This window comes from Somniosus microcephalus, unplaced genomic scaffold (assembly GCF_052327205.1).
Source record: "Somniosus microcephalus isolate GS21.2 unplaced genomic scaffold, FLI_Smic_1.0 unresolved_chr1, whole genome shotgun sequence".
Classification (NCBI taxonomy): Eukaryota; Metazoa; Chordata; class Chondrichthyes; order Squaliformes; family Somniosidae; genus Somniosus; species Somniosus microcephalus.
The window spans coordinates 97,359,584-97,380,493 of record NW_028225179.1 but is presented as its reverse complement, the minus strand read 5'-3'; the positions used below and the strand labels follow the sequence as shown (position 1 = coordinate 97,380,493).

Genomic DNA, 20,910 nt, shown 5'->3' with positions numbered 1-20,910 from the left:
ATGGAAGAGGATGATAATATTGCCAGAAAGAGTAGTAAGCCTGAGGATTGCGAGAATTTTCAAATTAAGCAGGTAGGACCCAGAAATTGATGAAGAAATGGAGAATAGAATGTGAGAGTAAATTAGAGAGGGATATACAAACCGTCTGTAAAAGCATCTGTTTGTATGTAAAAAGGGAAAGATTAACGAAGTAAATGTGGGTCCCTTACAGGTTTAGACAAGAGAAATTATAATGGGGAATAAGGAAATGGCAGAGAAACAAAACAAATACTTTGTGTCTGTCTTCATGGAAAAAGACGCATAAAACTTCCTGGACATAGTGGAGAACTAAGGGTCTAGCGAGAATGAGGAACTGAAAGAAATTAGTATTAATAAAAAAATTGTACTGGAGAAATTAACGTGGCTGAATGCCGATAAATCCCCTGGAGCTGATGGCCTACATCCTAGGGCTTTGAAAGAGGTGACTATAGAGATAGCTAGAGATGGTTGTCATTTTCCTAAATTCCATAGATTCTAGAACGGTTCCCGTGGATTGCAAGATATCAAATGTAACCCCACTATTTAAGAAAGGAGGGTAAGAGAAAACGGGGAACTAGAGGCCAGTTAGCCTGACATCAAGAGTAGGGGAAATGCTAGAATCTATTATTAAGAACTTGGTAACAGGGCACTTAGAAAATAATAATTGGATTTGGCACGGATTTATTAACCTGGGTGGGAATGTAAGTAGTGAGGAGGATGCAAGGAGTCTTCAAGGGCTTATAGACAGGCTAATTGCGTGGGCAAGAACATGGCAAATAGAATATAACGTGGTGAAAGGTGAAGTTATCCACTTTGGTAGGAAAAATAGAAAGGCAGAGTATTATTTAAATAGTGAGAGATTGTAAACGTTGGTCTTCACAGGGACCTGTGTGTCCTTCTACACGAATCACTGAAAGTTAACATGCAAGTACAGCAAGCAATTAGGGAAGCAAATATTATGTTGGCCATTATTAAAAGTGGATTGGAGTAAAGAAGTTTCAAAGCAATTATATAGGGCTCTGGTGAGACCACACCTGCAGTGTGGTGTACAGTTTTGGTCTCCTTATCTAAGGAACGATATACTTGCCATAGAGGGAGTGCAACAAATGTTCATCAGACTGGTTCCTGGGATTGGAGGTTGTCTTGGGAGGACAGATTGAGTAGACTAGGCCTATGTTTTCTATAGTTTAGAAAAATGAGAGGTGACCTCATTGAAACATGCATAATTCTTACATGGTTTGACAAGGTAGATGCACGGAGGATGTTTCCCCTGGCTGTGGCGTCTAGAACCAGCGGTCACAGTCTCAGAATAAGGGGTCGCCCATTTAGAAATGAGATGAGGAGAAATTTATTCACTCAGAGTCTGGTGAATCTTTGGAATTCTCTACCCCAGAAGGCTGTGGAGGCTCAGTCGTTGAGTATATTCAAGACAGAGATCGATAGATTTTTGTATATTGTGATTCAAGGGATATGGGGATAGTGCAGGAAAGTGGAGATGAAGCAGAAGATCTGACATGAACTTATCGAATGGCGGAGCCGGTTAGGCGAGCCAAATGGTGTAATCCTGCTCCTATTTCTTATGTTCTTATGTGCTTATCTTTCTTATCCAATATAAGATGTTGAAATTACCTTCCTGATCAATTAAATTCAAAATTGTTTTTACATTGATGCCGTTCCGAAAAAAATGCATAAAATGATTAGTTATACACAGAGGAAACTACTATTCAACAGATTTTAAACTAACTGGCCAGGCCGGAAACATATGGTTTGATTTGACTGAGTGTTTTCACCGCACCAGATTTAACTTCCAATGTGGCATAAAGGGGCGGCCAATCCGATATCTTCAGTTCCCCACTGGTGATGTTAAGTTAAATTTAATTGAGTTCATATTTTAACAAATTTTGAATGGGAGCAGGTGCTCAGTTGGTACAATCATTGTCGGGGAACTTATTAGTTTGTTTTATCATTTCCACTATGATGCAATAATGGGAGAATAACAAGCTATAATTGCTGACACACAGGTTTTTCCCGAAGTAAGTGCTCAGTTAACATTGGGCGTTAGTCTAAAATGGGCACAATGGTATTGACTTCCCATTATGCATGTCAGCTGATTTCTCTTTATTGATATCTATATAATGAGTGGCTACTTTGATATCTTCAACTTACATTATCACCCAAAGCTGTGAAATAATTTTTGGCAGTAGCAGAAAACAGTTAATAGCAATTTGGTTGCAAATTTTTCACTATTTCCAATTTTCTGTTCCTTGACTTCAATGAAAATGGAAATCAGCGGGTATAAAAGATGCGGTTTCAGCCCAAAATGAAGATTGGCCCAATTGGCCGTTTGTTAATTTTTTTGAAGCGCCATTTCTTTTAATGCTTACCTCTTGAAATGACCATAGCATTTGTCTGAAAGGGCAGCCAGGATATTGACATTGTTTTTCTTGTATTTGTGACGATAGGTGGCCTGAAAGGCATCTGGAAACACAAATGTTTGACCTGCCTCCTGGGTCAAGACGGGAAGTAATTTATTATAAGCAGTTACTTCCTGTGAACATAATTTATGGTATTCAGCAAAGCACAGCCTATGATAATCTTGGCAGCAATTCCCTTTAAATTGCCAATTGGAACCTGCAGCCCATTTAGAGGTGGTCCTGCTATGTAAAATCAAGCTGCTGGACCGTACCCATATGGGTTGCATTTTTCGGGTTGGACACCATATTAACCCCCTTTGTTCAATTTGTGTTGATTTCACTGCTCAATGCTCTGGACAACAGACACATTGAACTGGCCAATAGAATGAGGAGGGGTATCCGAGGAATCAAGAATGGTGACAATCACAATGATTCTGAAATGGCGAACCGAAGGAAATCCATCATTTTAATTCTATACAACTTTTGTAGTTTTATACTTTTCTGGAGGATAACTTTCCTATATTACATAAGGGTGCAATTTACAGATCCTCAATCTTTAGAGATAGATTATTCTGATCCTCTCACCATCATGAGAGAAACTGGATATTAAGATTAGAAATTTGAGTTTCTGCACAAACAGGTTTATTTATCAGTGTCCCAGTGGAAATTCAGCAATGCATTGAAGAATATCATTAATCGCCCCTAGTTGCAATAATTAAGTCAATTAAATATGTAATGACTTCAAAGAATTAAATAAATTATATCTATTCAAGCTGAACATAGGTTCTGCAGTACAAATAATTTGCACACGCTCAAAGCTCACGTGGCATTGGAAATAATGCTTCCTCTATTCCAAGCTTACTTCACGCACAATGCTGTGCAGGTACTACTGATGCTGGCCTCTTTCTTATACTGAACTTTTTTTTATCCCGTCCTTAAAGGGGAACCCTATATGTATAATGTTACCCTTTTCAGATGCTTGAATAGCAACACGTATCAGTATATTTTGTTATTGATAAAAAAGATGCTCAGGTTTTATAGCAGAGACAGGAGCGATTGCAGTTACTTTCGAAGGTAATGCCAAAGCCTCCTGGCTCGAGCACGCTATCTTGCAAGCTGGGATGGGGAACTGAATTGGTTAAGACCGTGACTTTGGGAGTCTAAGCCTTGCTCCACCTTGTCTCCAGACTCTGACATTTGATGACATTCCTCTGACATCTGCTGGAAACCACTAAATCTTAACTTTAACAAAACCTGGGGGAGTTAACATAACTCCTGAAATTAAACAAATAACTATAATAGAGTGTGCTGTCTTTACATTCAGCATTGCAACTAAGCAAAATATTGATCAGTAAATTTTAAAGATTAATGAGTTGAGAGAGTAGAAGGAAGGGGTTAGTGGCTTCTTGGTTGCGCAAACTTTGAGAAGAAACCTTGAGGGTGGAATCAACTCTCGCATCACCAATTTCAGACTGGCTGGAAGATAATTTAATGAAGCAGCGATTTGAAAGAATTCGAATAAGTTTAAAACAAGACACCATCCTGTAACTGTATATTTGTAAATTTACGCAACTCCTCCTCACTTTTTAGTTAACAGCTGTGCATTTATTGGTTGTTTAACGTATCCTGTGTATTTATAAAACGTGCAGCAATCAATTTAATACAAAATAAAACTGCATCAAAGATGCAGTTAAAATCATAGCTATGATGTATCCAATCAAATAAATAATTGTTGTCAAAAACATTTCAGCTGAAATGAGTCTAGGCTAATCCATTTTTACTTGAAAAAGTATAAGGACAATTTTCAAACATTACCCGTGAAGGCACAAACGTTTCCCAATCTCTACCATTGTTGCTTCAAGTGACAATGCAACGTAGTTTGACCCATACATTTCCTTCCTACAGCTCCCTCCACCGTGCCTTGCAGCTCATAACATTGTGTGACGAAATCCCGAATGCCGCATTCTTTGCAATCGATGGAGTTTGGTTTTAAGCTGCTTATCGGATAACCTCATGTTTACAATGACTGTAAAAGTGCAGAAAGCAATTTAAAGAACTCAAATAATATTTACATGCTTTAGCTTCCTCGTTAAATCTAATAAGGAAAACAAATGCTGAACATTAGGAGCAGTTGAATGCCTTGAAACCCAGAAATGTCTTGTTGTTAAAAGGATGATATGAATTTAACCCACCGATTATAAACCGCGCTCAAACTCCCTTTCTATTAAAGGGGTAAGTGGGCGGGCCTATGAAGGGATGCCAAGTCGATAACGCCCATTTTATACCATCACCCAGAGTTAAATTACTCCCTACAGTATAATGCATATGTTGGGATTTCACTTCATCACACCGCACATACAAAGGTGGACGGACTTCAGCTGCAGTACAATCGATAATACACATTGGGCTAGATTTTCAGTTGCTTGCGCCAGCAGTTAGCGCCTTAAGAGAAGTGATTTCCGGGCGCTATGCATGTAGCGCCCGGGCGCAGCGCAGTTTGCGCCCCGCCCCAAATTAAGTTGCCCGTTAGCGCCGGCGCAAAGTTTAGCGCCCGCACGGATGCGCGCGCAGAAAATGACGTCACATCCTCGTGCAACGCCCTTTGGCCGCCCCGATTGCAAACTTCAGTCGGACCGCCCCATTGTGCGGCGGGCGGCCGGAGCGTTTGGAAAAAGGAACGCAACACAACCAGCGCGGGCCCCGGGGGGCGCTAATTAAAGGGAACGTCCTCTCCAGTATAAAGGCCATCCTTTTTTCAGAAAACAGTCTTGTGCAACGCATTTCTGGAGACACAACAAGGAGGATAGCTAACTGGTTTCAAGCAGCAAGAGCCAGGTATTTTTGGACTCAGGCAACAGCGCTGCAAGTGGCCATTTGGAAATTAGAGTGTTTTCCAGGATTTGATGGGGGTTGCATGGGGTGCCAACGCGGAGCTGCAGCTCCATGTCCGTAGGGCTCGCAGACGCATTGTGAGAGGGGCAGCCCTGGCTAGAGGCAGAGGGGGCTACAGGCGTCGGCCACGTAGGCCTTACCCAATCAGGCTATACCGCCAGCAGCGCTCCTACCTAAACATGAGTGCCGCGCGATGTGTTAAAAGGCTCCGATTCCGAAAGGGGGTGATTGCAGAGATCTGCCACCTGCTTCGCCGAGATCTGCGGCCAAAGCTCAGGTGCAGGACGTCTCTGTCGGTGGAAGTGAAGGTGACGGTGGCATTGAACTTCTATGCCACCGGCTCCTTCCAATACGCTGCTGGGGACATAGCAAACATCTCCCAGTACGGCACGCATCGCTGCATCCGCTAGGTGACCGAAGCACTGTTCAGAAGGAGAAGCCAATTCATCTCCTTCCCCATGGCCCTGGAGAGCCAGCATCAGCGCGCATTGGGATTTTCCAGACTCGGGGAATTCCCCTTGGTGCAGGGCGCCATTGACTGTACGCATGTGGCTTTGCGGGCCCCTCTGGAGCATGGCGAGCAGTATCGCAACAGGAAGGGCTACCATTCTCTGAATGTGCAGCTGGTCTGTGACCACAAGCAGCGCATCATGGCAGTCAATGCCAGCTTCCCAGGCAGCAGCCACGATGCCTTTATCCTGCGGCAGAGTACTGTGCATGACATGTTCCAGGCACAGCCTCCCCCAAGAGGATGGCTACTCGGGGACAAAGGCTATCCTTTGTGCACCTGGCTCATGACCCCGCTCCGCGCGCCCAGGACCGCTGCTGAAGAGGCCTACAACGAGAGCCATCAAACCACCCGCAACATCATCGAGCTAACTATTGGGGTCCTCAAGCAGCGGTTCCGCTGCCTTGATCGCTCCGGAGGAGCTCTCCAGTATTCACCGGACCGGGTCTCCCAATTTGTGGTGGTTTGCTGCATGCTACACAACCTGGCTATCCGCAGGACTCAGGCACTGCCACCTGACGTTGGACCAGCACCTCAGGAGGAGGAGCAGGAGGAGCATGAGGAGGAGGAGGAGGAGGAGGAGGAGGAGCAGGAGTACGTTCCCAGGAGGGAGCGACCAGGGCCAAGGGCCGCACGACGCCACCTTATTACACGGTACTTCTAAGCCCCCTGTCAGGGAATGGCCAGGGGCCATGAGGGAAGATGAATGCAGCCGCTCCGCAACCCCTCAGCCGGCGAAGCCAACAAACACTAAGAAGAACAACCATGGAGACTGCATGAATAAAGATAATTTTTTATTACACAAAAATGAAAAGCCCTTCCCACATGAATCCCCAAAAACAATAAACGGGCCCCACAAAAAGCCCAACAAACGACTCACTCCCACAAACTGGGGAGGAGCCACTCCACCTTTATTGAAACCGGGCCTCAACGTCGGCCTAACGCAAAAAAAAAGCCCTCCAAAAGCACAACCATGGGCAAAATAAAGATGGCCACCGCCATATTAAAGGAAAGCTGGCCACACCCTCTACTGAGTGGCCCGCGAGTGCGAGACCTTGGCCAGCATTTTGCCTCCCCTGCCCTGCCTGCTGCTCCTTCGCAAGCTCTGCCCAGTGGCTGCTGCGAGGCTGGGGGAAGGCGCCTGAGGCTCAGATGCCCTTCCGCCAGATGCCGCTGGGGGGGCGGCCTACACGGCGTTTGGGCCTCGAGGGGCTGTCTCCTGAGTGGCGCACCTGAGCCTGGCCACCATCAGCTGCAGCCGCTTGCCCTTGACGCCCCAGAGGGGGAATGGCGGCGACGGATGGCGCAATGTGGGCCAGCTGGCGTCTGGGATGCGCTGGCTGGTGCTGTGGCGCGGTGGCACTCGGCCAGGCCCGCACTGCAGGATCCGCAGCAATCAGCCGACGGCCGGCTTGCTGGGATGGTCCAGCGCGGCGCCTGCCCTGGCGATGCCTGCCTGAGACAGCGCGTGTGGCAGCAGTGAGTGGCCCTGTGGTCCTGGTGTGCGCGCGCATCACATCCGCCAGGGTCTTGACGGCATCAGTTAGCATGCGGCCAGTCGCGGCAGTTGCTGCCCCGAACTCGCGCACACTGGTCGCCAGCGACTCGATGGCCTCAGGCATGCGCCCCACCACGCTCATGAGCTCCGTGTGGCGCTGGTCCGAGTCGTCGGCCATCTGATCGAGCTTCCGCACCTCCTCCGAAGTGAAGGTGTCCGGACTGGAGTCGCGACTCTCCCGCTGGGGAGGAGGGGGCCGAACTAGGGGACCCTTGCCGCGTTGGTGACGGCGAGTGTGCCGAGCAGCAGCACTCCCCTCTGATCCTTCCCCCCTTTGGGGGGAAGGCCACGGGCCACGCGCACGGCTGCTGGGTGGCTGGACGCCACTGGTCCCAGAAGCTGCATTGCCCTGCGACAGTTCCTCCAGGCACTCGTCCAGTGAGGAGGTGTCGAGCATTTCCTCCTCTCCTGCGGGACGTGACTGTTCCCCCGAAGGTCCGGCTTGCTCCTCCTCCTCCTCCTGGTTGGAGGTGCTGTCACTGGCAGCCTCAGGGTCCTGGTCGTCACCAGCTGAAAGCAGGAATGCACAAGAGTAGCTTCAGAGTGAGGAGACGGCGTCAGCGAGGGAGTTAGGACTGGTGGGATTCAGCGCATTGGTGGGACAGTGGCAAAGGAGGTAGCTCGGATGGGCCAGTGCGACGCGAGAGGGCCAAAAGGCGAGGTCCTTACCATTGCCGGGCAGTGGAGGGTCGGATACACCGCACGCTGTGGGGACAATCACACGGGCTCCCATGAGCACACACACGCGCTCCTCCAGCCGAGTGAGCTTCTGCAGCTTGGTGCGGCCACCCCTGGCACGGGCCTGGCAATTAAATGCTACTTTAGCCTGCAAGAGAAAGGACGGGCTGTAAGTGCGCAGTGAAGCCCTGATGTAGTGTGCACTGCCTCCCATGGTGGAATAGCTTGGACAGAGTGAATCCCTGATGTACTGTCCACTGCCTCCCATGGTGGAATAGCTGGGCCAAAGTGTAGAGTGCCGAATGGCCATTTGATGCTCATGACTGTCCCAATGCTGCTGGCTGAGGGCTGGCCAAAAGGACTTTCAGGTCCCTTTGCCCATCATGTCAGGTGTACATGCAAGAATGAGGAGGAGACTGGAAAGGCTACTCACCCTCACAATCCTGGTCAGATCGTTGTATTTCTTACGGCATTGTGTGTGGGTCCTGGGGGCCTCGCCGGTGAACGTCACCCTCTGGGCGATCTGCTTCCAGGCTTTGGTGTAGTCGTGGTGGGTTGGATTCCTCCCACTCTCTGGAAACAAGATCTTGCGCCTCACCTCCAGAGCTGTGACCATTATGTCCAGATCACCCTTTGAGAAGCGCAGGGCACACTGACGGGCCTTCTCTGGCGTTGCCATGACTCCCTGGGGCTGAGCAGTAGTGTTGAGGCCTCTTTGCAAGGCTGCAGTGTGCAGGGCGTGGCAGCAGACCAATTCGTCCCTTCCCCCTTTAAGAGCTGGTCGGCACCACGGGGTCTGCTGTCAGTGCAAAAATGACCGCACCCGTGCTGCGCCCCGCCTGGGCGCTATCCCTCTGGACCGCCGGCTTAGCGCCTAAAGAGAGTAGTGGAACGCCTCTTTTAGCGCTCCACCAACTTCTTAGGGCGAAGCCACTGAATTCCCGGCAACGGGGCGCTACTTTGGGGCGGGCGCTAACTTCGGGCGGGCGCTAAGGTTAGCGCCCCAAAACTGCCTATACTGAAAATCTAGCCCATTATTCTTTGCTAATCTGTGTGCAAAACTGCATCTGCACTGGAGAAAAGAGAATGGCCTAGAAATTCAGTATCGCCACGTTAGGGGCATTATAGTTGAGCGGGCGCTAAATTTAGCGCCCGGCGCAAATTATCACCACCTTCAGCGAAATTGACCTGCTTCACCCCAAGAGGTGCTTGGAGTGCTAAAGCAGGCACTGCATGACTGTCCTAAGGTGCTAAGCCAGAGAAGCGAGGCGCTACCACCAAGGACGGGCGCAGCACAGGTGCACCCCGTTAGTGATTGCAGGCAGACACGCTGGTGCCAGCCAGCTCTTAAAGGGGGATGGTCGATTTGGACTGCAGCCATGCCCTGCACATTGGAGCCCTGATTCTCGGCCTGTACAGAGCTGCTGCCGCATTCTAACGCCTAGGACCATGGAGAGGGCCAGGGAGCGAGTGCAGCGGTTCAGTGAGGGGGCCCTGCAGGTTCTGGATGCCGCAGTGGAGCGCAGGCGATCTATCCTGTTTCTGGAGAGTGGGTGGAGGCCGCTGCCCAACGAATATCAAAAAGCTTGGAGGGAGGTGGCACATAGAGTGACCTCCAGCAGCATGTTACCTAGGACCCCTGTGCAATGCAGGAAGAAGTTCAACGACCTCACTCGGGTTGTCAGGGTGAGTACCCTTTCCAGTATCCTCTTCATCCCTGCATGTGCAGCTCACTTTATGGCCAGATGATCCTGAAAGCCCCAATGCCCAGCCCTCATTCAACACCTATGGGCCTTTCATGACACTCGCATGCACATTCACCACTTTACACCCTGTAAGGGCTATTCGACCATGGGAGGCAGTGCAGCCAATATCAGGGCTTCACACTGTAAGGGCTATGCGACCATGGGAGGCAGTGCAGCCAAGATCAGGGCTTCACACTGTAAGGGCTATTCGACCATGGGAGGCAGTGCAGCCAAGACCAGGGCTTCACACTGTAAGGGATATTCGACCATGGGAGGCAGTGCAGCCAAGATCAGGGCTTCGCACTTTAAGGGCTATTCAACCATGGGAGGCAGTGCAGCCAAGATCAGGGCTTCACACTGTAAGGGCTATTCTACCATGGGAGGCAATGCAGCCAAAATCAGGGCTTCACACTCTACTCAGAGCCCATCCTTTCTCTTGCAGGGCAAGCTGGCGCACAATAGGAGGCAGCCGCAATGAACCGGGGGAGGCCATTCTGACCTTAAAGACCTCAGCGTTCTGGAGCAGCGAGTGGAGCAGATTATGGCAGGCCAGATGATTGGCCCTGTCGCCACTGGAGATGCCGACCCCGTTCTGGACTGCAATGGTAAGGTCATCACATTTTTACCACTCTCCTTCCACTTGTGCCTCACACCAGCATCCTTTGCCACTATCGAACCAATACAGTGCATTTCAGCACACATGCCTCCCTCACTGCCGCCCTGTCCTCATGCTAAAGCAACTCTTGTACCTCACTGCTTTCAGATGCTGATTTGCCAGGTGTGGAGACGGGCCCGCAAGCTGCCACTGTCAGTCGGTGGGAATTTCATTACAGCGGCAGCAGCGGGCCTATAAAAGGCTCCAGAGACCCAGGTAGGCGTCAGTGCATCGGCGGGAATTTCATTTCAGCGGCAGCAGCGGGTCTATAAAAGGCTCCAGAGACCCAGGTAGGCCTCAATGCGTCAGCGGGAATTTCATTTCAGCGGCAGCAGCGGGGCTATATAAGGCTCCAGAGACCCAGGTAGGCCTCAGTGCGTCAGCGGGAATTTCATTTCAGCGGCAGCAGCGGGGCTATAAAAGGCTCCAGAGACCCAGGTGGGCCTCAGTGCATCAGCGGGAATTTCATTTCAGTGGCAGCAGCGTGGCTATATAAGGCTCCAGAGACCCAGGTAGGCCTCAATGTGTCAGCGGGAATTTCATTTCAGCGGCAGCAGCGGGGCTATAAAAGGCTCCAGAGACCCAGGTAGGCCTCAGTGCATCAGCGGGAATTTCACTTCAGTGGCAGCAGCGAGGCTATATAAGGCTCCAGAGACACAGGTAGGCCTCAGTGTGTCAGCGGGAATTTCATTTCAGCGGCAGCAGCGGGGCTATAAAAGGCTCCAGAGACCCAGGTAGGCCTCAGTGCATCAGCGGGAATTTCATTTCAGTGGCAGCAGCGTGGCTATATAAGGCTCCAGAGACCCAGGTAGGCCTCAGTGCGTCAGCGGGAATTTAATTTCAGCGGCAGCAGCGTGGCTATATAAGGCTCCAGAGACCCAGGTAGGCCTTAGAGCATCGGTGGGACTTTCATTTCAGCGGCAGCAGCGTGGCTATATAAGGCTCCAGAGACCCAGGTAGGCCTCAGTGCGTCGGCGGGACTTTCATTTCAGCGGCAGCAGCGTGGCTATATAAGGCTCCAGAGACCCAGGTAGGCCTCAGTGCATCGGTGGGAATTTCATTTCATTGGCAGCAGAGGGGCTATATAAGGTTCCAGAGACACAGGTAGGCCTCAGTGCATCGGCGGGAATTTCATTTCAGCAGCAGCAGCGGGCCTATATAATGCTCCAGAGACCCAGGTAGGCCTCAGAGCGTCGGCGGGACTTTCATTTCAGCGGCAGCAGCGTGGCTATATAAGGCTCCAGAGACCCAGGTAGGCGCACCAGTCTCCAAACTCAGAACTCAGACGGAAGGAGAGAGGTAAAATGTAATCGAGTTGTGACGTCACCAGAAAGCAGGTAAGTGATTGGTTGGTGAGTATTTCTCTCTTTTTAAACTTAAACTCTGTGGTTTATAGTTTCTAAATTCTCTGTGGTGTAGCGGGGACTGTTTATAAACCAGGGCCCTTAAATATACTATTTAACTGTATTTTAATTGATGGGATTGATTTGATTTAATTTAATTTGTTGGTAAATTTTATAAGTTGGTAACTTCAATTAAATAGAGGTGTGATATTCATCATCTTGATTCGGGGCAGAGGGTATTTAAAAATAATAATAAATTTAATTAATTACATAGAATGGGAGAGCAGGTGATGTGTTACTGCTGCAATATGTGGGAGCTGGTGAACACCATTGATGCTCACGGTGATCACATTTGCAGTAAATGCTGGCTGCTCGAGGAACTCCGGCTCCGTGTTGAAGAGCTGGAGTCCGAGCTTCAAACACTGCGACACATCAGGGAGGGGGAGAGTTACCTGGACCCTGTGTTCCAGGAAGTAGTCACACCAATTAGATTAATTAATTCAGATGTAGTCCGTGGTCAGGGACAGGAGTGTGTGAGTATGAGTGAGGCAGGTACGGGGATCCAGGAGGTAGTGTTGGAGGAGTTGCACCCCTTGCTCTTGTCCAACAGGTTCGAGGCTCTTACTCCCTGTGAGGACGGGAACGGGGACTGCAGGGAGGATGAGCAACCTGGCCACAGCACCGTGGAACGAGGAGCCATTCAAGTGGGAGTGTAAAAAGAAGTGTTGTAGTGGTAGGGGATAGTATCATAAGGGGGATAGATAGGGTTCTTTGCAGCTGAGGCGAGAGTCCCAAAGGTTGTGTTGCCTACCCGGTGCCAGGGTTAAGGACATCTCCTCTGGGCTGGAGAGAAACTTGGGGTGGGAGGGGGAGGATCCAGTTGTCGTGGTCCATGCTGGTACCAATGACATAGATAGGACAAGGAAAGAGGTTCTGCTGAGGGGGTATGAGCAGCTAGGGGCCAAATTAAAAAGCAGAACCACAACGGTAATAATCTCTGGATTACTACCTGAGCCGCGAGCAAATTTGGTAAGTGTAAATAAAATCAGAGGTAAATGCGTGGCTCAAAGACTGGTGTGGGAGAAATGTGTTTCGCTTCTTGGGAAACTGGCACCAGTACTGGGACAGGAGAGAGCTGTTAAATTGGGACGGACTTCACTTGGCCAGTGCTGGGACTAGAATCCTGGTGAATCGAATAACTAGGGCTGTAGAGAGGGCTTTAAACTAATTAGTGGGGGGGGAAGTTTCAAGAGAGCGAAAAATACAAATGTCAGCGGAGAAGGCAATAGAGCAAAGTAGCAGTGGGGTAATTAAAATCCAGAGCATGTCAGGTAGGGACAGAATATATATATAAAGATAAAGGTAAAGTAGTAAAGGGGGTAAAAGCAGGAATAAATTGTCACAAAACATGTTATAAAGTTCTTTATCTGCATGCACTCAGCATTCGTAACAAAATAGATGAGTTGACGGTACAATTAAATACACACGGGTATGATCTGGTGGCCATTACAGAAACATGGCTGCGAGGTGACCATGACTGGGAACTAAACATCCAGGGGTATTGGACTATTAAGATGGACAGACAGGAAGGAAAGGGAGGTGGGGTGGCTGTGTTAATAAAGAAAGCAATCACTGCATTAGTGAGAAATGATATTGGGTCAAAGGATCAGGATAGTGAAACAGTTTGGGTGGAGATAAGGAATAATAAGGGGAAAAAGTCACTAGTGGGCGTAGTCTACAGGCCTCCTAACAGTTGCAACTCTATTGGTCGGAGTATAAATCAGGAAATAGTTCGGGCTTGTAATAAGGGAACAGCTATAATCATGGCAGATTTAACTTTCATATTGACTGGACAAATCAAATTGGGCAGGGCAGCCTTGAGGAAGAGTTCATAGAGTGCATTAGGGATGGGTTCCTTGAGCAGTATGTTACTGAACCAACTAGGGGGCAGGTAATCTTAGACCTGGTCCTGTGTAATGAGACAGGATTAATAAAGAATGTCCTAGTAAAGGATCCAATTTGAATGAGTGACCATAACATGGTTGAATTCCAAATTCAGTTGGAGGGTGAGGCAGTTGGATCTCAAACCAGCATACTAAGCTTAAATAAAGGAGTCTATGAAGATATGAGAGCAGAGTTGACTAAAGTGGACTGGGAAAATAGATAAAGGTGTAAGACGGTACATGAGCAGTGGTGTACATTCAAGGAGATATTTCACAACTTTCAAGAATAATATATTCCACTGAGGAAAAAGGGGTGTAAAAGAAAAGTCAGCCATCCGTGGCTAAGCAAATTAATAAAGGACAGTGTCCGACTGAATACAAGGGCATATAAAGTAGTCAAATCTAGTGGGAGGATAGAAGATTGGGAAGCATTTAAAAGCCAGCAAAGAATAACTAAAAGATTAATTAAGAAAGGGAAGATAGATTATGAATGTAAACTAGCAAAAAATATAAAAACAGATAGCAAGAGTTTCTACAGTTATAATAAATGAAAAAGGGTGGCTAAAGTGAATGTTGATCCCTTAGAGGATGAGACCGGGAAATTAGTAGTGGGGAACAGAGAGATGGCAAATACGCTGAAGAAATATTTTGTATCAGTCTTTACAGTAGAGGACACTAAAAATATCCCAACACTGGACAAACAGGGGGCTATGGGGGGGAGGAGCTAAACACAATTAAAATCACTAAGGAGATGGTTCTCGTTAAGATAATGCGACTTAAGGTGGATAAATCCCCTGGACCTGATGGCTTACATCCTAGGGTCTTGAGAGAAGTAGCGGTAGGGATTGCGGATGCATTGCTGGTAATTTTCCAGAACTCCCTGGATTCAGGAAAGGTCCCAGCTGATTGGAAAACTGCTAATGTAACGCCCTTAGTTAAAAAGGGATCTAGCCAAAAGGCTGAAAACTATAGACCAGTTAGCCTAACATCTGTGGTTGGTAAAATGTTGGAGTACATTATTAAGGAAGCAGTAACAGGACATTTGGATAAGCATAATTTAATCGGACAGCGTCAGCATGGTTTTATGAAGGGGAAGTCATGCTTGACAAATGTGCTCGAATTCTTTGAGGACGTAACAAACAGGGTGGGTAAAGGGGAACAAGTGGATGTGGTGTATTTGGACTTCCAAAAGGCATTTGACAAGTTGCCACAAAAGATTACTGCACAAGTTAAAAAAATTACAGGATTGGGGGTAATATACTGGCATGGGTGGAAGATTGGCTATCTAACAGAAAACAGAGAGTGGGGATAAATGGTTTATTCTCGGGTTGGCAATCAGTAACTAGTGGTGTTCCGCAGGGGTCAGTGCTGGGACCCCAACTCTTTACAATCTATATTAACAATTTGGAGGGGGGAACCAACTGCAACGTATCCAAGTTTGCTGACGTTACAAAGATGGGAGGGAAAGCAGTGAGTGAGGAGGACATAAACAACCTGCAAAAGGACATTGACAGGCTAAGTGAGTGGGCAGAAATTTGGCAGATGGAATATAATTTTGGAAAGTGTGAGGTTATGCACTTTGGCAGAAAAAAATCAAAGAGCAAGTTATCTAAATGTAAAGAAGCTGCAAAGTGCTACAATACAAAGGGATCTGGGGGTCCTGTTGCATGAAACACAGAAGGTTAGTATGCAGGTACAGCAGGTGATCAGGACGACCAATGGAATCTTGGCTTTTATTGCAAGGGGGATGGAGTATAAAAGCAGGGAAGTCTTGCTTCAGTTATACAGGGTACTGGTGATGCCGCACCTGGAATACTGCGTACAGTTTTGGTTTCCATATTTAAGAAAATATATTGCTCTCGAGGCAGTTCAGAGAAGTTTCACTCAGTTGATTCCGGAGATGAGGGGGTTGACTTATGAGGAAAGGTTCAGTAGGTTGGGCATCTACTCATTGGAATTCAGAAGAATGAGAGGCGATCTTATCGAAACATATAAGATCGTGATGGGGCTTGATTGGGTGTATGCGGGGAGGATGTTTCCACTGATGGGTGAGACTAGAACTAGGAGGCATAATCTTAGAATAAAAGGCTGCCGTTTCAAAACTGAGATGAGGAGAAACTTCTTCACTCAGAGGGTAGTAAATCTATGGAATTTGCTACCTCAGAGAGCTGTGGAAGCTGCGACATTAAATGAATTTAAAATGTAGAAAAGACAGTTTCCTAGCAGATAAGGGAATTAGGGGTTACGGGGAGTGGGCAGGGAAGTGGACGTGAGTCTAGGTTCAGATCAGCCATGATCCTATTGAATGGCGGAGCAGGCCCGAGGGGCCATATGGCCTACTCCTGCTCCTACTTCTTATGTTCTTATGTTCTATGTTCTTATTCTGAAGGAGAGCAGGAACAGGAAGAGACAGACCATCAGTGCCACCCTCAGCCGAGGCAGCCCATGGCCATAATGGGGAGACATCTTCCCTGGAGGGGAGCAGGGGGAAGGGTCTGAGGAGGGTGATGCTCCGGGGCCCAGAGGGCTGCAGCAACGTGAGGTGGGTAGGGAAGCTCGGCGGCCTTCTCCCCAGAGGGAGAGTCTGGCCTCCAGTCCTGCTACAGTGAATGCAGAAGAGGTGCGGATCCTCGCTTAAATGGGCACCCAGCTGGAGCAGAGCTACACTGAGCTCATGGCTGCAGTGGCAAGGATGCCTGACTCCATAGAGTCACTGGCAAGGAGTGTCCAGGACTTCGGGGCAGCACTGGCAAGGAGTCTGCAGGACTTTGGTGCAGCACTGGCAAGGAGTCTGCAGGACTTCGGTGCAGCACAGGCAGCACAGGCGGCTTCCACGCAAGTGCTTAGTGGTGCCATGCAATCAGTGGCTGGTCTGATGCAGGCACAGATAAAGGCCACATGAGCACTGACTGCTGCCACCCTCGCTGGATCAGGCAGGATTCGCCGGGGCCCTCGCTGCACCGCAGCAGGCCAGCAGTCTGTGTTTCAGCAGATTGCTCCGCATGCTGCAGCGCTGCCCCGTGGGAGTGCCAATGTGTTGTCCGACCATGGAGAGCCTGTGCTCTGTCAGGATGGCAGCACTCCTGCTGCCAACACTGTCACACCTCCACTGCAGCTGCCACCACCCGTAGGACAGACTGCTGCTGCCCATGCAGAGTTGGAGCAGTCAGCAGCCAAGCCCTCCAAGCCCAGAGCTGATCCAGGCCATCCCCCAAGGGCATCTGCCGATTCACTTTCTAACACTAGCAGCCTTCCCCCAGCCTTGCTGCAGCCACTGGGGTCCCATTGCGGAGGAGCTGCAGAGTGAGAAGGGGCCAATCTCGCAAGCGAAGCAGATCACCCTCGCAGGCCAAAAAGTAGGAGGTGTGGCAAAATGCTGTGAATTTTTTATTGAAGGCCGAGGATCATGGTCATTTTTGGTTAACTCTTTTGTTCATTGTCTCCAGGTTGTGAGAGCCAGTTATGTGTCTGACTTTTTTTGGGGGGTTTCTCTGTATTTCTTTGTCATGCGGGAAGGGCACAGAGTTTGTTAATTAAATAATTGTCTTTATTCAGATTGTGCATGTTTGCTCTTTTAACTATTTGTTGCCTTGACCGGCTCAGGGTTTGCAGAACCGTTCCATTCATGTTCTTTCAATGGCACAAGCCATTCCCTCAGAGGGGGCCTAGAACCGACTTGCAATAAGCCGCTGATGGACGGCCCTTGCACTTTGTGCCTCCCTCCCGTCTTGGTGCTCCTCCTCCTCCTCCTCCTCCTCCTCTGGTGGTGCTTAAATGTCTGCTGGCAGTGGCTGAGTGCTGAGGATAGCCAGGTTATGCAGCAAGAAGCACACTACAACAAAATGGGAGACTCGCTCAGGCGAGTACTGAAGGGCTCCCCGGAATGGTCCAGACAGTGGAACCGTTGCTTTATCACGCCGATTATATGCTCAATGATGTTCCTCGTTGCTTGATGGCTGTCATTGTACCGTTCTTCAGCAGGGGTGCTGGGCGCACAGAGCGGGGTCATCAGCCAGGTGCACAAATGATAGCCCTTGTCCCCGGGAAGCCAATCTCCTGGGTGAGCCGGGGCTTCGAAAAGGTCTGTCACAGAAGTGTGACGCAGGATGAAGGCATCGTGGCTGCTGCCTGGAAAGCGGGCATTGACAGCTAGTATCAGCTGTCTGTGGTCACACACCAAATGCACGTTCAACGAATGGAGCCCCTTCCGGTTGTGGTAATCCTCGGCATTCTCTTGAGGCACCTGCAAAGTCACCTGCGTGGAGTCAATGGTGCCCTGGACCATGGGGAAGCCCACTATTCTTGCAAATCCCATTGCGCGCTCTTGTTGCTTGTCCAGGGTCATGGGGCAGGAAATGTACTGATGTCTCCTTTTGAAGAGGGCATTCGTGACTTGGTGCATGCAGCAATGCACCACGAACTGGGAGACATTGGCAATGTCCCCAGTAGCAGATTGGAAGGAGCCGGTGGCATAGAAGTTGAGAGCCACTGTTACCTTCACTGCCACCTACAGATACGTCCTGCTCCTCAGCTGAGGCTGCAGATCTGTCTGAAGCAGGTGGCAGAGCTCAGTGACCACTGCCCTTCTGAATCGAAGCCTCTGAATATAGTACTCCTCAGACATGTTGAGGAAGGAGAACTGCTGGCGGTATACCCTGGGAGGGTTAGGTCTCCTGTGCCGACGCCTGTTGGCCCTCCTCCACCTGGCCATAATTGGCACTCTCTCTCGGCGTCTCTGAGCCCTCTCAATGCATTGGAGAAACCCAACGTTTCCACCCATTGCAGCCCCCATAATATGTGGCCACGCAGGGCTATGGCACTGAAAAATCAATCCAACTGCAAAGCTCTTGTCTGAAGCCAGAATACCTGTGCGAGTGCTGACTCAATGCAGCAAGCTCTCTCCCTTTGTCTCTCTGCAAATCTCTCTCTCCCTCACACAGAAGGAGTGGTCCAAAAATGGCTACCACTAAAATGCCAAATGTAAGAAGTCACACAACACCAGGTTATAGTCCAACAGCTTTATTCAAAATCACAAGCTTTCGGAGCGCTGCTCCTTCATCAACGCTCTGAAAGCTTGTGATTTCAAATAAAGCTGTTGGACTTTAACCTGGTGTTGTGTGACTTCTTACATTTGTCCACCCCTGTCCAACACCGGCATCTCCACACCATGACCAAGAAGCCAGGAAGTGCCCCCTTTAAATAGCACCCCCCTTCAACCCCACAGCGACTGGGAACCATTCCAGTCAACCAGTTGCTGGGAGTGCCAGGCAGAAAGAAGGGGGGCGCCACTGAAGTTCCGGTTCGGGGCGCATCAAGGGTGTTGCACAATGAAATGATGTCAGGATCTGCATGCGCAGCTGAGCAGGCGTTTTGCACCGCCGCTAACTGTCCACTCAATTTCGTGAGAGGTGCAGGTCTCGCCGCGCCCGGGCGCTAGCCACTTCGCTCCCCACTTATCGCCCTCTTAAGGCGCTAATGGCTAGTGCTAACAACTGTATTTCTCCCCCAATATGTCTCTGGAGATCCACAACTTGTGGGAGAAATTGAGTATAGCCCCGTTTGGGGCGCCTGCCTCGCCAGGGTGCTAAAAGTAGTGCCCCAGATGCATTCCCTGCCGCCCGCCGGAAATTGAGTGATAGCGCCCCAAAGGGAAGCGAGGCATTACTGGAGGTGCCCTGCATCCCTCTTGGGGTGCAGCGACTGAATATCGTGGCGCAACGTGCCACAGCGCCACACGCTGCGGCACGTCGTGCTGCAGTTTTGCAGGCCTTCCTCCCCTTCTTAAAGGGGAGGGGCCTTGTGAATTGCAATCTGGGGCCCAGCTGGGCCCCCGAGGATCACGAGTGCAGGCAAAAGAGCCGGGAACCGAGGAGAAGTGCCAGGCTCTTGGAACACAGCCGGCACTCTGCGGGGGTGGGGGGGGGTTCAGGAGGCCAGGGACGGGAGTGCAGGCAGGTGCTGAAAGGCGGCCAGCAACTAAAATGGCCGCCCCGCACCTCTCCTTTAATGTGTGCCTCCCCGGCCACAGGTAGGCCCCCCTGAACCGGTCGGACATTGCGTCTGCGGTAAATCAGGGGGCGCTTCCAAATATTGCGGCCGTGGCGTCAGCGGGGTGCTGTGCACACCGATGACGTCATCGGTAGTGGTGCAGCTCTAACGGCTAGCGCCACCACTAGCGTCCCGCGGAATTTATTGGGAGGAATGGACAGTGCCACGCCCGGGCGCCAGTTGGATTGCGACCCACTTAGCACCCTCTTAAAGCGCTAACGGGTGGCACAGCCAACTGAATTTCTCCCCCCTTGTCTTTACATAGCGCCTTTCCAGTAGATAAAGTCCTAGAAATTCACTGGCGCCCCGTTTGGGGTGCCAGTCTCGCCAGGGCACCGGAAGTACCACCCCGGAAGGAGTCGTGAATGCTCCCCAGAAATTCAGTTTCAGTGCCCCAGACGGAAGCGCAGCGCTACTCGAGGTGCCCTGCATCCCACTTGGGGTGCTGCAACTGAAAGTCGCAGCACAACGTGCCACAGCGTGTGACACACTGTGGTACTGCAGGCCTTCCTCCCCTTCTTAAAGGGGAGGGGCCTGCTGCAGCGCGGTCGGAGATCGCGTGTGCCGGCAGAAGAGCCCGGCACCAAGGAGAAGTGCCGGGCTCCTGGGACACAGATGGCACAACACGGGGGGGGGGGGGCTCAGGAGGCCGGGGACGGCTGCACGAAGAAAAAAAATTGGCCGCCCCGCACCTCTGCGCCTCTACCACCACAGGTAGGCCCACCTGAACTGGTCGCAAACTGCGAGCAGCGTTAAAGCAGGGGGCGCTACCAAATTTCATGATCGGGGCAGTAGCGGGGCATTGCGCACACCGATGACGTAATCGGTAGCGGCGCAGCGCTAATGGCTAGTGCCACCATTAGCGTCCCGCTAAATTTAGCGGGAGGCATGGCCAGTGGCGTTCAACCCACTAAGTGCCCTCTTTGAGCACTAACGGGTGGTGCAGCCCACTGAATTTCTAGGCCTTGTCTGAGACACTTGACAGAGGCTTAAAGAAAAATAATAACTTTGAGCCGCAGAAGGAGATTTCCAGAGGAGAGTCTGAAAGCTTCATCGATGTGGTGGATATTGAGGAGAGAGAATGAAGGGATTGAGAGAGTCCATTCCA

The 20,910-nt window shown here is 50.0% G+C and overlaps 1 pseudogene; it reads left to right on the top strand.

The window, feature by feature from the left end:
- LOC147095632 (zinc-binding protein A33-like) overlaps nucleotides 1-20,910 on the top strand; it is a 186,682-nt pseudogene continuing 165,772 nt past the window's right edge.